Source organism: Phyllobates terribilis, unplaced genomic scaffold (genome assembly GCF_046119375.1).
Source record: "Phyllobates terribilis strain yellow unplaced genomic scaffold, ASM4611937v1 Scaffold_1__5_contigs__length_1240528914, whole genome shotgun sequence".
Lineage (NCBI taxonomy): Eukaryota > Metazoa > Chordata > Amphibia > Anura > Dendrobatidae > Phyllobates > Phyllobates terribilis.
This window is the reverse complement of record NW_027362761.1, coordinates 473826951-473843400: the sequence shown is the minus strand read 5'-3', so window position 1 is coordinate 473843400 and position 16450 is coordinate 473826951. Positions and strand designations below refer to the sequence as shown.

The 16450-nt window shown below is 42.7% G+C and overlaps 1 long non-coding RNA gene across 1 annotated transcript in view; it reads left to right on the top strand.

Annotated features, from left to right (window-relative positions):
• Nucleotides 1-15684, top strand: part of LOC141167865 (uncharacterized) — a 265118-nt gene extending 249434 nt beyond the window's left edge. The window contains exon 3 of the long non-coding RNA XR_012251655.1: nt 15577-15684. This is a non-coding gene — a long non-coding RNA (uncharacterized lncRNA). The remainder of the gene's footprint in view (nt 1-15576) is intronic.
• The last annotated feature ends 766 nt before the right edge of the window (nt 15685-16450 follow it).

Sequence of the window (16450 nt, the reverse complement as noted above, 5' to 3'; positions counted from 1 at the left end):
TGCGTTTTTCGCGCGTTTTCGACATGCGGAATCGCCCTGCATTTTTTATTGCATTGCGCGTTTTCGACATGCGGAATCGCCCTGCATTTTTTATTGCATTGCAAAGGCAATTCCGCATGCGGAAATGAAAAATTAATTAACATGCTGCGGATTTTTGTGCGCATCAAAAACGCTGCGGAAAAATCCGCAGCATGGGCATAGAACTTGCGGAAACTCATTGGGGACCATGGGGTGCGGATTACCAAGCGTTTTACAAGCGTTTCCACTGCGGAAATTCCGCATCAAATACGCTTGTAAAAAGCTACGTGGGCACATACCCTTAAAGATTTTTCTGTCAAGAGAATGCCAAGAGTGTGCAAAGCAGTCATCAAAGCAAAAGGTGGCTACTTTGAAGAACCTAGAATATAAGACATATTTTCAGTTGTTTCACACTTTTTTGTTAAGTATATAATTCCACATGTGTTAATTCATAGTTTTGATGCCTTCAGTGTGAATGTACAATTTTCATAGTCATGAAAATACAGAAAAAAATTTAAATGAGAAGGTGTGTCCAAACTTTTGGTCTGTACTGTATGCTGACTCTGCGTTATTACACTACCTGTACTGCACTTTAAAGGGGACCTGTCACGTCCTAGTTGCTATGTACACTGCCCACATTGGTTTGTTAGTGATGCAAAGATATTTATTTATTATATATCTTTTTCATATTTTTTCTTGTAATAGTTAAGTATTTGGTGATTAGATATACACTCACTAATATGGGCTTGTGAGTTTTCTGATTTTAACTTCTTTAATAAAAGTTATATTTTAAGGGTCCATTTTCTTGTCGTTTCTCTGAAGTACATTGGGGCCCTACATTATATTTTTCTGGGTTGCTTCTATTTATTAGTGGGTAGAATAAAATAGTACTGTATATAAAGAGTTCACGTGGTCAGCAGTATTATATTGTTTAATAAATCAATGTGTGTTTTTTGCTCATTTTTCTTTTCGTTTCATGCAGATTTACAGGACACATTTCTATAATAGTAGATGAAAAATTAGAGAATCAAAAGATTTTGCAGAAAAATCTTAACTTTTAACATAGATCCAGAGACAAAAAATATAATCAAAAATGAATTTCCTTACACATGGGAAAAAGCCAATATTACATATCTTGGGATTAAATTGACTAAACCCGGGGACAAGATTATAGAAATAAATCTATCTAACATCTATAAAGAAATACAAGAAAGCATTTCTAAGATAGAGAAGGTAGAAACTTCTTGGTTGTGAAAAATAATTATATATAAAATGTCTCTGCTTCCCAAGCTCCAATATATTTTTCGCACCATACCTCTTCTTATTCCACAAGTCTGGATGAACAAATTTCAAAAACAATTATCAAACTTTATCTGGAGTTGCAAACCTCCTAGAATTTCTAAACGGATTATTTATAAACGCAAATTAAATGGAGGCATGAGTGTCCCCAATTTAAATGCGTACCACCTTGCTAATTTAGTCATGCAGAGTAGGAACTGCCTCCTAAATTTACCCATTAAACTCTGTTGGATCGAATTAGAGAGAGAATTCAACAAGGACTTATCCTTTTTATCAATGGTATTGTCATTTCTTTTTGACAAATCATTAGATTTACCGTTACATCCGGCCATCAAATCATCAATATTAGCATGGAAATTGCTGTTTAATGCAACAAATTCTAACATCATACCAGCCGATCTAGAAAATATTCCTATTTCCATTCTCAAAATTGCCATTTCAAATTTTGAACATATAGTATGGGAGAAAAAAGGGATCAAAGATTTCTCTGGAATACTGAAGGAAAATAAAGTTGATTCCTTTTACACTTTTCAGCAACTCAAAGAGAAATATAGGCTTCCTGATATAGAATTGTATACATATCTTGAGAAAAGGAAATATATCAGAAAAAAATACAAATTCCCTTTGGTTATTTCTAGAGAAATATTTTGTCTTTTGAAAAACCCAGAAAAGAACACTTTGCGCAACACAAAAAAACATTTATGCAAATTTCAATGAAGATAATTTATTTACAAAACAAACGTATATGAATAACTGAGAAAGCGATATAGGTACTCAATTCTCCACAGAAAGATGGAGGAAAGCAATTAAAATAACATACACAAACTCAATTGATGCTAGCTTGAAAGAAACATATTATAAAACCTTGACTAGGTGGTATTTCACACCGGTAAGGATGCACAAAGCATTCCAGAATCAATCTGAATCTTGCTGGAGACACTGTGGACTCAAAGGTAGTCTTTATCATATACTATGGGAATGTCCATTAATAGTAAATTTATGGAAAGAGGTATTTGAATTACTGAGCAAAGTACGTAATTTAGATATCCCTTATTCTCCTCATTTAGCACTTCTTTCATTGGAAGCAGAAGACCTATCTCACAAAGTTAGACCAATTGCTATCCATCTTTTTTTGGTTACAAAATTACTTATAACAACTAATTGGAAACAAACAAATGTGCCTTTGATATCAGAGGTAATTGACAGAGTGACCACAAATAATACTTTTGAACTAGCGGCCGCCATGAGAAATAACACAGTGAATAAGTATGATACTCATTGGTCTTTATGGAACACTCATTTTTCCTCTAAGAGTCCCTGTAAGAGCTAAGACTTTTCCCAAGGTAATATTAATACCAGATACCTCTTTTTCTTTTTTTTACCTTTTCCTGAAAATAAAGGGTTCTTTGATTTATGTTCAGATTTTAAGTAGAGTGCAAATGGTTCGGTTGGCCTACTGTAAATTTACATTTATTTCCTATGTCCCTGTAATCCTTCCCCAACCATATACCCTTGCCTTCCCTTCCTACTGACCTTGTTACTTGCATGTTTTTAATCCCATCGTGTGTATTGTATTCCCCCCATTAAAAAAACAATAAAGATAATTTGAAACAAAAGATTTTGCAGAGAGTTTACTGAGAACAAAAACATACAAATTGGCCAAATTGCTAACCGAAATATGGAGTGGCTCGGTGATCACTGCCCCCCCCGGTAATTACTCTTGCCCTTTTTTATAGTTTTCACTCAGGTACTCTGCATTCCTTCCATAGTCTAAAAACATACTGATATTTGCCTTTCCACAAAATCAGCCATAGCATATTTGTATGAGATAGAAAAGTCGTCTGAACAACTTATTTGACAAAAATTTCAGATCTTAGGCCAGGATGTAACTACAAGGGGTCACAACCGTGTTCTTGAGACCAAAAATGTCTCTGTCTTGGCCAGTTGCAAGGACCAATTAAAGATTTGCATTGGGTCTTGGTGTTTTAAAGTATATCTTTGCTTTCAGGAAATAGAATGTTACTCACATGCCAGGACAGACTGGCGTGAGCGTGATTAGTGATCCCACTGTACCATGAACCGAGGAGTGCCTGGAGGGGCGTAACTAAGTATCAACCCGATCCGACCAAGGTCACACGGCAGCTTAGTCGACTCCGTGGACCTAGGAGGAACCGAGCAGAGGGACCAGGTGCGACTCCAGGTCAGACCCCGGTCACAGTTGTTGACCCACACCGGGGAATGCAGGAACAGGCAGGTTAGACTGGCATACAGGCAGGTGGGTATTGGCAAGTACGGCTGGTATGCAGACAGGTGGGTACTGGCAAGTATGGCTGGTATGCAGACAGGTGGGCACTGGCAAGCACGGCTGGTATGCAGACAGGTGGATATTGACAGGCACAGCTGGTATGCAGACAGGTGGGCACTGGCAGGCATGACTGGCGTGCAGACAGGTGGGCACAGGCAGGCACGACTGACATGCAGAGAGGCGGGTACTGGCAGGTAGAAAAGCAGGCAGGATAGGGACCTGTACAGACTGGGGCACAGGAACAGAGCCGCAGGTGCGGTAGATGAGCATAGCATAGCAAAACCCACAGATGCGGTAGACAAGCTGAGCAGAGCAAAACCCGCAGATGCGGTAGACAAGCTGAACAGAGCAAAACCCGCAGATGCGGTAGACAAGCTGAGGAGAGCAAAACCCGCAGATGCGGTAGATAAGCTGAGCAGGGCAAAACCCGCAGATGCGGTAGACAAGCTGAGCAGAGCAAAATCCGCAGACGCGGTAGACAAGCAGAGCAGAGCAAAACCGCAGGTGCGGAGAACAAGCAGAGCGGCGCAAAACCGCAAACGCGGTGAACAAGCAGAGCAGAGCAAAACCACAGGTGCGGAGAACAAGCAGAGCGGAGCAAAACCGCAAGCGCGGTGAACAAGCAGAGCGGAGGGGAACCGTTGGAGCGGTGAACAAGCAGAGCAGAATAGAACCGCAGGTGCGGTAACCAAGCGGAGCAGAGCAGAACCACTGGAGCAGTGAACAAGCAGAACAAAACGGAGCAGAAAGTGAAGGCAGACAGAACAGGGCTCTGTTCACATGAAACAGACTGGAAAATACAGGAAGATGGTTAGAACACTGGAGGTAGATACGGAGGAAAGGAAAGGGGACAAGCAGAACCAGATATACACAAGGTACTTACAATGAAGTAGCGAGTGGACACAAAACTCACAAACAGAAGTACAGAGACAACGAGTTGGAGTTAGGTGCAGGTTCAGATACTGCAGAAAAAGGGAAGGTATGGACATAGAGACAAAACCGGTAACAGGCTAGGATACAGTTCAGACAGGAACTGCTACTGCAATGAGATACAAGAACGAGCCTGGGTATACAGCCCCCAGAGTGGCGGGAACAGACTAGAAACAGGACAGGACCTGGCAATTCAGTAGCAAAGACTAACTGAGTGAAGGAGTTGCTCAGGAACCTCCTACTGGGTGGAGGGGGTTTAAATATCCAGTGACTCACAGCAATAGGCTGCAGACGCATTAGGGGTGCGCCCACAGCAGCTATAAGAATCAGGAAGTAACCGGGCCGCCGCCCTAAACAGTCAGTCAAGAGACATGCACATAGCATGAACTGGAGCAAGGTTTGTAGGCTGGACTGACAGGTAAGATTGCGGTCTTGCATAGTGGGAGGTGGTGCACTATGCAAGCACGCCACCAGGGATGTTACATAGAATAAATACTAGAAATGGTTTTAATCCCTTTCTACATTTTACTTGATAGATGCACAATTTCCTCAGCTTCAGACAAACACTAGCTTTAGTTCAGAAGGCTACCCACAACAATTTATATATTTTCTGTCCCACCTAAGCCCTAATAAGCCATATTATATTTATTTCAGGATTGGTTTAAATACTTGACCAAGCTGCTCTCTGCTCTCCTGATCCCACAGCAGAGCTGTGTGTGATTATAACTGACACATCTGCAGGTTCCTCTCAGCTTCAGCTTCCATCTCACAGGCAGACAGGGCTGTAATATTAAATCAATATACAGTGTCCATCTAAATAATGGTCAACTGCCATATCAGATTTCACTGTGAAATATATGGAAATACCTAAACGTCTGAACCAACAAATCTGTATGGCCATGGAAACACAGTGAATATTCCAATTCATTTATTATTGATTTAAAATATACAAAGCACAATATATACAGTACAGACCAAAAGTTTGGACACACCTCATTTAAAGATTTTTCTGTATTTTCATGACTATGAAAATTGTACATTCACACTGAAGGCATCAAAACTATGAATTAACACATGTGGAATTATATACTTAACAAAAAAGTGTGAAACAACTGAAAATATGTCTTATATTCTAGGTTCTTCAAAGAAGCCACCATTTGCTTTGATGACTGCTTTGCACACTCTTGGCATTCTCTTGATGAGCTTCAAGAGGTAGTCACCGGAAATGGTCTTCCAACAATCTTGAAGGAGTTCCCAGAGATGCTTAGCACTTGTTGGCCCTTTTGCCTTCACTCTGCGGTCCAGCTCATCCCAAACCATCTCAATTGGGTTCAGGTCTGGTGACTGTGGAGGCCAGGTCATCTGGCGTAGCACCCCATCACTCTCCTTCTTGGTCAAATAGCCCTTACACAGCCTGGAGGTGTGTTTGGGGTCATTGTCCTGTTGAAAAATAAATGATGGTCCAACTAAATGCACACCGGATGGAATAGCATGCCGCTGCAAGATGCTGTGGTAGCCATGCTGGTTCAGTATGCCTTCAATTTTGAATAAATCCCCAACAGTGTCACCAGCAAAGTACCCCCACACCATCACACCTCCTCTTCCATGCTTCACAGTGGGAACCAGGCATGTAGAGTCCATCCGTTCACCTTTTCTGCGTCGCACAAAGACACGGTGGTTAGAACCAAAGATCTCAAATTTGGACTCATCAGACCAAAGCCCAGATTTTCACTGGTCTAATGTCCATTCCTTGTGTTCTTTAGCCCAAACAAGTCTCTTCTGCTTGTTGCCTGTCCTTAGCAGTGGTTTCCTAGCAGCTATTTTACCATGAAGGCCTGCTGCACAAAGTCTCCTCTTAACAGTTGTTGAAGAGATGTGTCTGCTGCAAGAACTCTGTGTGGCATTGACCTGGTCTCTAATCTGAGCTGCTGTTAACCTGCGATTTCTGAGGCTGGTGACTTGGATAAACTTATCCTCAGAAGCAGAGGTGACTCTTGTTCTTCCTTTCCTGGGGCGATCCTCATGTGAGCCAGTTTCTTTGTAGCGCTTGATGGTTTTTGCAACTGCACTTGGGAACACTTTCAAACTTATCCCAATTTTTCAGACTGACTGACCTTCATTTCTTAAAGTAATGATGGCCACTCGTTTTTCTTTACTTAGCTGCTTTTTTCTTGCCATAATACAAATTCTAACAGTCTATTCAGTAGGACTATCAGCTGTGTATCCACCAGACTTCTGCACAACACAACTGATGGTCCCAACCCCATTTAGAAGGCAAGAAATCCCACTTATTAAACCTGACAGGGCACACCAGTGAAGTGAAAACCATTTCGGTGACTACCTCTTGAAGCTCATCAAGAGAATGCCAAGAGTGTGCAAAGCAGTCATCAAAGCAAAAGGTGGCTACTTTGAAGAACCTAGAATACAAGACATATTTTCAGTTGTTTCACACTTTTTTGTTAAGTATATAATTCCACATGTGTTGATTCATAGTATTCATGCCTTCAGTGTGAATGTACAATTTTCATAGTCATGAAAATACAGAAAAATCTTTAAATGAGAAGGTGTGTCCAAACTTTTGGACTGTAATATATATATATATATATATATATATATATAGTTAGTGAAGGAAATAATTATTTGATCCCTTGATGTTTTTGTAAGTTTGCCCACTGACAAAGACATGAACAGTCTATAATTTTAAGGGTGGGTTAATTGTAACACTGAGAGGAAGAATATCCAAAAAAAAAATCAAGAAAGTCACATTGTATAAATTAGATACATGTATTTGCTCTTTACAGTGAGAAATAAGTATTTGATTCCTCTGGCAAACAACATGTAGTACTTGGTGGCAAAACTCTTGTTGGCAAGCACAGCAGTCAGATTTTTTTTGTAGTTGATGATGTTGCGCACATGTCGGGAGGAATTTTGGTCCACTTCTCTTTGCAGATCATCTCTAAATCATTAAGATTTTGAGGCTGTCGCTTGGCAACTCGGAGCTTCAACTTCCTCCATAAGTTTTCTATGGTATTAAGGTCTGGAGATTGGCTAGGCCACTCCATGACGTTACTGTGCTTCTTTTTGAGCCACTCCTTTGTTTACTTGGCTGTATGTTTTGGGTCATTGTCTTGCTGGAAGACCCAGCCGTGACCCATTTTTAATGTCCTGGCTGAGGGAAGGAAGTTGTCACTCAGGATTTTATGGTACATGGCTCCAACAAAAATGCCACACAGTTGTAATGTAGTTGCAATACAGCAGAGCTCAGAGAGCTGCAAAAATATGTTTGCCAGAAGACAAAGTTAATTTCTCCTGTTCTGTGTTAGTTACTTGTTTCACACTGGTAACGCCTCCTTTTAATTAAAATGAGCTCTGGAGGCCGAGTTAGCTCCCTAGCAATGTCTTCCCCAGAGACTGAGAGAGTTCATTTACATATAAGAAAAACTAAGATTTCTATGGAATATGACATCAGATCTCAATACCAAGGTATCATTTTATTCAGGACTAGTATGCCCATACAGACGGCTTAGGAGGGTTGGTCCTACTGGCAGATTCCCTTTTGAATGGGTAAAATTATAAAATGCTTATAAACGACAGCAACTTTGTAAGCTTCCTCTTATTAAAAATCCTCTCCATTCTCAAAAACTGACAGTATATTTAATTCTATAATTTAATGATCATTGCCCAGGTTACCAGCAAGGAACACTGCACTTGCAAAATCATTGCTATAGAGCTTGTAAGTATCAAAGCAAGAACAAGTGATCTAGCTAGTTTCAGTTCTCCTGCTTTCCTTAGATCCTGATTTGGCTGAAATAGAGGGCACCATGTCGCATTTCCAGGGCCCCTAAGGTTTGGAAACTACACCCCTCAAGGATTTTATCCAGGGGTATAGTGAGCATTTTGAACCCACAGGTATTACTGAGATTTTGATAACATTAGGTCATCATATTGAAAATGTTCTTTTTTTTCAGAAAAAATATTATTTTCTCCCCAAATTTTTTACTTCTGCAAGAGAAAACATGAAAAAGTGGATCACACAGTTTATTACCCACTTTCCTCTGGGTTTGGCGATACTACACAAGTAGTCAAAAAGTTCTGTTTGGACAAATGGCAGGGTTCAGAAAGGTAGAACCAACATTTGGCATTTGGAATGTAAATTTGGCTGGAATAGATTGCAGACACCATTTTCCATTTGCAGAGCCTCTGAGGTACCAAAACAGCAAAAAAAAAAAACACTAGTGACCCCATTTTGGAAACTAGACCTATCAAGGAATTCATTTAGGGCTGTGTTGAGCATGTGAAACCCATACGTGCTTCACAGAACTATTTAAAATGTAAACGCGAAAACAAAAATTATGTTTTTTCATCTAAAATGTTATTTTAGCCCCAAATTTGTAATTTTCGCAATGGATAATAGAAGAAAACGGTCCCAATAATTTGTTATGCAATTTCTCCCAAATAGGATACTACCCCATATTTGGTTAAAAACTGCTGTTTGGGCATATGGCAGGCCTCAGGGTGACATGCACCCCGTAAATTAATAATTGAACTCTCCCCACTACAATAATGCCAAACATGTGGCCGCTTACTTCGGTTTAGGCACAGTGGGGCCCAGAAGGAGGGGTACATTTTGATTTGGGAGTGAAGATTTCACTGGACTTTATTTGAGGGAGTGGGAGCCATGTAGGTTTTCCAAAAGTCCAAAGTGACTCCATCTGCCTCATAAGTGCGTGGTTCTGTCTGGATTTCGTCTGAATTATGTTTTTTGAGATATACCATATTTTTCGGACTATAAGACGCACCGGACCATAAGACGCACCTAGGTTTTAGAGGAGGAAAATTAAAAAAAAAAATGTAAGCAAAAATTGTGGTCATGATGCACTTTTAAGGGGGAGGGGGTCCTCTGCTGACACTGGTATAGGGGTAATGTCCCCCAATTCTGACAATATCCCCCATCCTGGTATATATGCCCCCCCCTTCCTTTTATACGTGGTCCCCATCCCCATCCTGGTATGCCTGGCATCCCTCCATTCTGGTATGCATGGAACCCCTCCATCCTGGTATGCATAGCACCCCTCATCCCTATCCTAGTATGCATGGCACCCCTCATCCCTATCCTGGTATGCATGGCACCCCTCATCCCTGTCCTGGTATGCATGGCACCCCTAATCCCTGTCCTGGTATGCATGGCACCCCTCATCCCTGTCCTGGTATGCATGGCACCCCTCTTCCATGTCCTGGTATGCATGGCACCCCTCATCCCTGTCCTGGTATGCATGGCACCCCTAACCCCTATCCTGGTATGCATAGCACCCCTATTCCCTATCCTGGTATGCATGGCACCCCTAATCCCTATCCTGATATGCATGGCACCCCTCATCCCTGTCCTGGTATGCATGGCACCCCTCAACCTTATCCTGGTATGCATGGCACCCCTAATCCTTATCCTGGTATGCATGGCACCCCTAATCCCTATCCTGGTATGCATGGCACCCCTAATCCCTATCCTGATATGCATGGCACCCCTCATCCCTGTCCTGGTATGCATGGCACCCCTCAACCTTATCCTGGTATGCATGGCACCCCTAATCCTTATCCTGGTATGCATGGCACCCCTAATCCCTATCCTGGTATGCATGGCACCCCTAATCCCTATCTTAGTATGCATGGCACCCCTCATCCTTATCCTGGTATGTATGGCCCCCTCATCCTTACCCTGGTATGTATGGCCCCCTCAGCAATATCCTGGTATGTATGCCCCCTCATCCTTATCCTAGTATGCATGGTCCCCCTAATCCCCATCATGCTGGACATAAAAAAAAATAAACACTTCTACTCACCTTTCTTCTCTCGTCCAGCGCTGCGTCCTGTCTGCCCACACTCATCTCTCCATGTGAGCCGCGCATGACGTCACTGCCATGCGCGGCTCACATGGAGAGATCAGCTGCCGGAAGTCACTGCTCCCCATGCTGGAACTGTGTGTGCAGGGAGCAGTGACTTCACTCTCCTTCATAGCAGGCACACAGCAGAGCCGCGCTGTGGCTCCTGCTGCTGCCGGCCATCGCATGTGCCCGCTCATTAAAGGGCATGAATATTCACCCCCTCCCCACGCCCATGGGCGTGGAGAGAGGTTGAATATTCATACCCTTTAACAGCAGGCACAGGCGATTCCGGCAGCTGCTGGAGCCGCAGCGCAGCTACACTGTATGCTGTTATTAAGGAGCATGAATATTCAGTGCTCCTCGTGCCCCATGGGCGTAGGGAGCAGTGAATATTCATTTTCTTTAGCAGCGGGGACAGTGCAGGATGCTGCCTCCTGTGCCTCGCTCCTCCACCGCTGCCACTCCCCCCACACCCCATATATATATATATATATATATATATATATATATATATACACCCCCCCAACATTCGGACTATAAGACGCACCCTCCATTTTCCTCCAAAATTTTGGAGGAAAAAAGTTGATCTTATAGTCCGAAAAATACGGTACTCGAAAACCTTGATGTAAATGCTCAGTAGAGAGTGCAGGATAAATGTGACCCGAGCCTTATTCTGATTTTTGGGAGGCAGAATGAACAAATAGACAACAGTACAAGATTAGTTCTTATTTTTATTTTTGCATGGTTCACCATACGGTATAAGTGATAGAATTACTTTATTCTTGTGGTTGATGCCATTACAACGATACCAGATGTTTCGCTACTTTCACACACTAAAAATGCTTTTTTAAGAAAATATATATTTTTTTAATTGCCATATTCTGAGAGCTGTTACTTTTTATTTTTTTTTGTTGAAAGTGCTGTATGAGGGCTTATATTTAGCACAAAATTTAGATTTTTTTTGGTACCGTCTTGGGGTAAATAACATTTTTTGATCGTTTTTTAGTCAGGTTTTACAAAAAACAGCAAATCAGTTATTCTTTTTATCAAATTTTTTTGTGCAGGTCACAGTGCGGTAAAAGTGATAAGATCTATTTGTTTATCGGGTCAGTACAATTAAAGCAATACCTGATTTATATAGTTTTTTGTTGATTTGCTATTTTTACACTCTAAAAACAATGTTCCATAAAAATTAATTTGTTTTTGCATCACCATATTCTGAGAGCTGTAACTTTTTTTTATGCTGAATAAGCCATAATACAGCTTGTTTTTTTGGGGGACAATTTGATGTTTTCATTTATACCTTTTTTTTTTACATATGACTTTTTGATCGCTTTTTATTCATTTTTTAATTTCATTTCATTATTTCATTTTTTTGTGTGTCAGTATGATGAAAAAGCAAAATTTTTGGTGTTTTTTTAATTATTTTTTTATGGTATTCACCATATGAAATAAATAACATACCAGTTTTATAGATCGAGTTGTTTCAGACATGGCAATACCAATTATGTGTACTTTTATTTTTGTACAAAGGATGCGTTTTTAGTGGCAAAATGGGTTTTTGTGATTTGTGTTAGTGTTTTTGTGTTTTTATTACTTTGTCACATATTTTATTTAACTTTTTTAACTTTTTCACTTAGTCCTACTGTGGGACATGTATATTTTTTACTTTGATCGTTGATATCATGTACTGCAGTGCCGGAGACCTGTAAGTCACTCACCGACACAGCCTGTGAGACACGGCTTATAGCTGGATTTTACAGACCACTGTACCCTGGGGTCATCAGATGTCCTCAGGGTACCATGGCCAAGATTGGTACCCTCGATTACGATCGCGGGTGGTTGATCATGTCAAAAGGGAGCCTTTTAACCACTTAGATATCGTAGATGCTGTCCTCATTGACAGCAGTATTTGAGGGGTTAATTGGCCCTGATTGGTTCCAAAACCATCTGGGGCCGATACTGCAGGGTGTCAGCTGTCATGTACAGGTTCACCTGTGGGAATTTCAGCCACGGGGTGGTGCTATTCTTTTATTCCCGATCGCCTTTTTAAAACGGCGATGGTGGAATAGAGCCCCTTAAAGCCTGCCAGTTTAATGCGTATTGGCGGTCATTAAAGGGAATCTGTCACCCCCTGGGCGATATCAGACCTCTACTATGGCCATACAGGGTATAGAAAAGTAAATCTTTACTTACCTGTATGGCCCATAGTAAAGGTCTGATTGCAGAGAAATCTGGTTTTATAAAGTCTGTTTTCCAGAGGCTTGGGGTCCAGGGGACGCCAAGCAAACCCCTTCTATCTGCTTACTATTCCCCTAAATCGCCGCCTCTGTGCTAAATTACCATATTCCCCCCCTCCCCTGAACAGGGCAGTGACATATTCCCTTTAAGGAGTTAATAATGTTTTTTTGTTGTTGTTGTTGTTTTTTTTTACTTTTCTCGAAAGTGGGGCACCATTTCAATTTCCATCTCAAGCAACATGAAAGCCAGAGTAAGCCCTTTATGTACGGAAAATAATAAAAGAAAATTGCAATTAAAAAAGGATTATTAATAAAATGTTTCAGTATCTAATTATGATTGGTAAAAAAATCTAGTGGATTCATTTCCTTTCAGACCAACAACACAGCCGACTGTAAATTACAGTAACGGAACTGAATTATCTATTTTGGGTGCCTGTGATGGGTACACATAACACATAACCATTATACCTTTGTAAGTTAGAACTAAGAAAACTTCTTCCCAGTGAAGTCATTGTATACAATCAAAGATATAATTACTGGAAAAAAAATGCTCAGATAAGAAACCTTCAGCCTAAAACAAGCATATCCTTTCCTTCCAGCATTTAGGAGACTATACGCCATCTCAGATATCCATTACAAAGCAATATATACCTGTCAGCTCCTTCCATTCCACTGTCATCTAATTTAATTCATTACATTGTGCAATTCTATATACACAGCACCAATCTACAAGGCATGGTTCCTAAATTAGACCCGACAAGAGAGCCACATCTATAAGCTTTAAAGCAAATCTGGAAATGAGCACTGATATATGTAGAAACTTCTAATTTAAACTTGGTCCATTATTTTTTTTCCATTCATAGTAGAGGCTGCTACACTTACCATTCTATAATGTTCATATATAATATTGGATAAATATTTTAGCTGTGTATTTCTTCTATCAGTATCATAGTCTTTAAGAAGCTCACCCCACAAAGATTTTTTTTAATAAATATGTTTAAATGTGCATCTTATGTAGTGCGCCGCCTTCTCCAGGATCCAGCGCCATACTTCTCCTCTTCTCAGTGACATCATGACAATTCAGATTCTCCAGCTCACTCTAGTCTCTATGAGTGAGCCGGTGGCAGTGGCGTACCGCCAATGGCGGCAGACCACGCGACTGCTATGGGGCCCGTGAGCCAGGGGGGCCCCATAGCAGTCCATGGGTGGACATACCGCCACCGGTGCAGCTGCGCCGGGTACCCACGCAGCGGTCAGGGAGCGATCCCTGCAGCTCCGCTGCTGTCAGGAGGAGAATAGCAGTGGAGCTGGAGAGTTCGTCCTCTGCTTCCTCCCTGACCCAGGTGGGCGCAGCTTGATGACGTCATCATGCAGCGCGCGCCTGGGTCAGGAAGAAAGCTGCCGGCAACCAGGAGGATGCTGCTGCAGGGGAGCAAGCTGAGGTAAGTTGTTTTTTTTTTTTTACTGAAACGTTGGGGAGGGGAGGTGGGGGGAGAGCGATGGTGGGATGGTGGGGCTGGGGGAGAGCAATAATGGGGCTGGGGAGAGGAATGATGGGGCTGGGAAGAGCAATGATGGGGCAGGGAAGAGGAGTGATGGGGCTGGGGAGAGCAATAATGGGGCTGATGGGGCTGGGGAGAGGAATGATGGGGCTGGGAAGAGCAATAATGGGGCTGATGGGGCTGGGGAGAGGAGTGATGGGGCCGGGAAGAGCAATAATGGGGCTGATGGGGCTGGGGAGAGGAATGATGGGGCTAGGAAGAGCAATAATGGGGCTGATGGGGCTGGGGAGAGGAGTGATGGGGCTGGGAAGAGCAATAATGGGGCTGATGGGGTTAGGGAGAGCAATGATGGGGCTGGGGAGAGGAATAACGGGGCTGGGAAGAGCAATAATGGGGCTGATAGGGCTGGGGAGAGCAATGATGGGGATGGTGGGGAAGGGGAGAGCAATGACGGGGATGCTGGGAGAGAGCAATGATGGGGGTGGTGGGAGAGAGCAATGATGGAGGTGCTGGGACAGAGCAATAATGGGGATGCTGGGACAGAGCAATGATGGGGGGGCTGGGAGAGAGCAATGATAGAGGTGGTGGGAGAGAGCAATTATGGGGGTTATGGGAGAGAGCAATGACGAGGGTGCTGGGAGAGAGCAATGACGAGGGTGCTGGGAGAGAGCAATGACGAGGGTGCTGGGAGGGAGCAATGACGAGGGTGCTGGGAGAGAGCAATGACGAGGGTGCTGGGAGAGAGCAATGACGAGGGTGCTGGGAGAGAGCAATGACGAGGGTGCTGGGAGAGAGCAATGACGAGGGTGCTGGGAGAGAGCAATGACGAGGGTGCTGGGAGGGAGCAATGACGAGGGTGCTGGGAGAGAGCAATGACGAGGGTGCTGGGAGAGAGCAATGACGAGGGTGCTGGGAGAGAGCAATGACGAGGGTGCTGGGAGAGAGCAATGACGAGGGTGCTGGGAGAGAGCAATGACGAGGGTGCTGGGAGAGAGCAATGATGGGGATGCTACGAGAGAGCAATGACGGGGTGCTGGGAGAGAGCAATGACGGGGGTGCTGGGAGAGAGCAATGACGGGGGTGCTGGGAGAGAGCAATGATGAGGGTGCTGGGAGAGAGCAATTATGGGGGTTTCACTTTGCTTGTACTGTGAAGCCTTGTATGTTTTCCGTGTGCACATAGCCTTAAACAGTTAATTGGGGAGAGTCACAGAGACTGAATAATTTATATTATTGGCAGGTGGAGATTATAGTTAATGGGGGGCACAGTGCTGCTTATCACTTTATATTTTGATTACTAAGTGGCTAATAGTATATTAATGGGGGGTTACATATCTGTATTCAGGGGTGCAGTGCGGGGGAGACACATGTATGCATACAATATGTGACCTTGTTATTTTCTAGGCTGGAGATCATCGTGACAAGACGAGTCGTGGCTGGGAGATGTCGACATGAAGGTCTGACCAGATGAAGAAGAAGCAGCAGAAACAGACTCTGATCATATGAGACATCAGCGGTAAGTGCCTGGATGTAAATATTATTCTGTATCTGCACTGTGTGACTTGGATTGATAATGTTATCTGTAAAATCCCTTAGGCCACATTCTCACATTTGTGTGAAATGTCGGTGTGCTGCCAGATTTTTTTTATAGGATGGTCCACGGACTCGTAGAGTTTTATAGATCCATTCACACATCCATGAAAATCACGGATCTGAGAATGAGATCTAAGAGGGTCAGAGAATGTCCTGTTCTGATCCGATTTTGAGGATTAGAATAGGACATGCTCAATGCGTCGGTAAAACAGGGCAGCACACCGACACTGCACACAGATGCAGGAATGCAGCCTTATTATGTATAGCACAGTCCCTTAGTATATAGTGTACACACTTATTATGTATAGCGCCATCCTTAGTTATATAGTTTCCTCTTTTATTATGTATAACACCCTCCCTTATTATGTACCATCCTCTCTAGCTCTAGGGGCTCACAGTTGGGGGATCATACTGTGTTGGGGTGAGCATACTTTGCCCTTGGAGTTGAGGTGGGGTACAGTAGGGTCATTATACTGCGTATGTGGAGGAATTCACCATTGGGGTATCATACTGTGTTTGGGGGGCCCTTTTATTGGAATCACACTTCATGGGGCAATGAAAGAGAGATCTAGGACTTCAGCAGGAGGAAAATTACTATGTAATGGCTGGAAAGTTGTGAGATCTGATCTTTGGTGACCCCGACAATTATTAACTTTATTTTTTTTTGGGGGGGGGGCCAATTAGA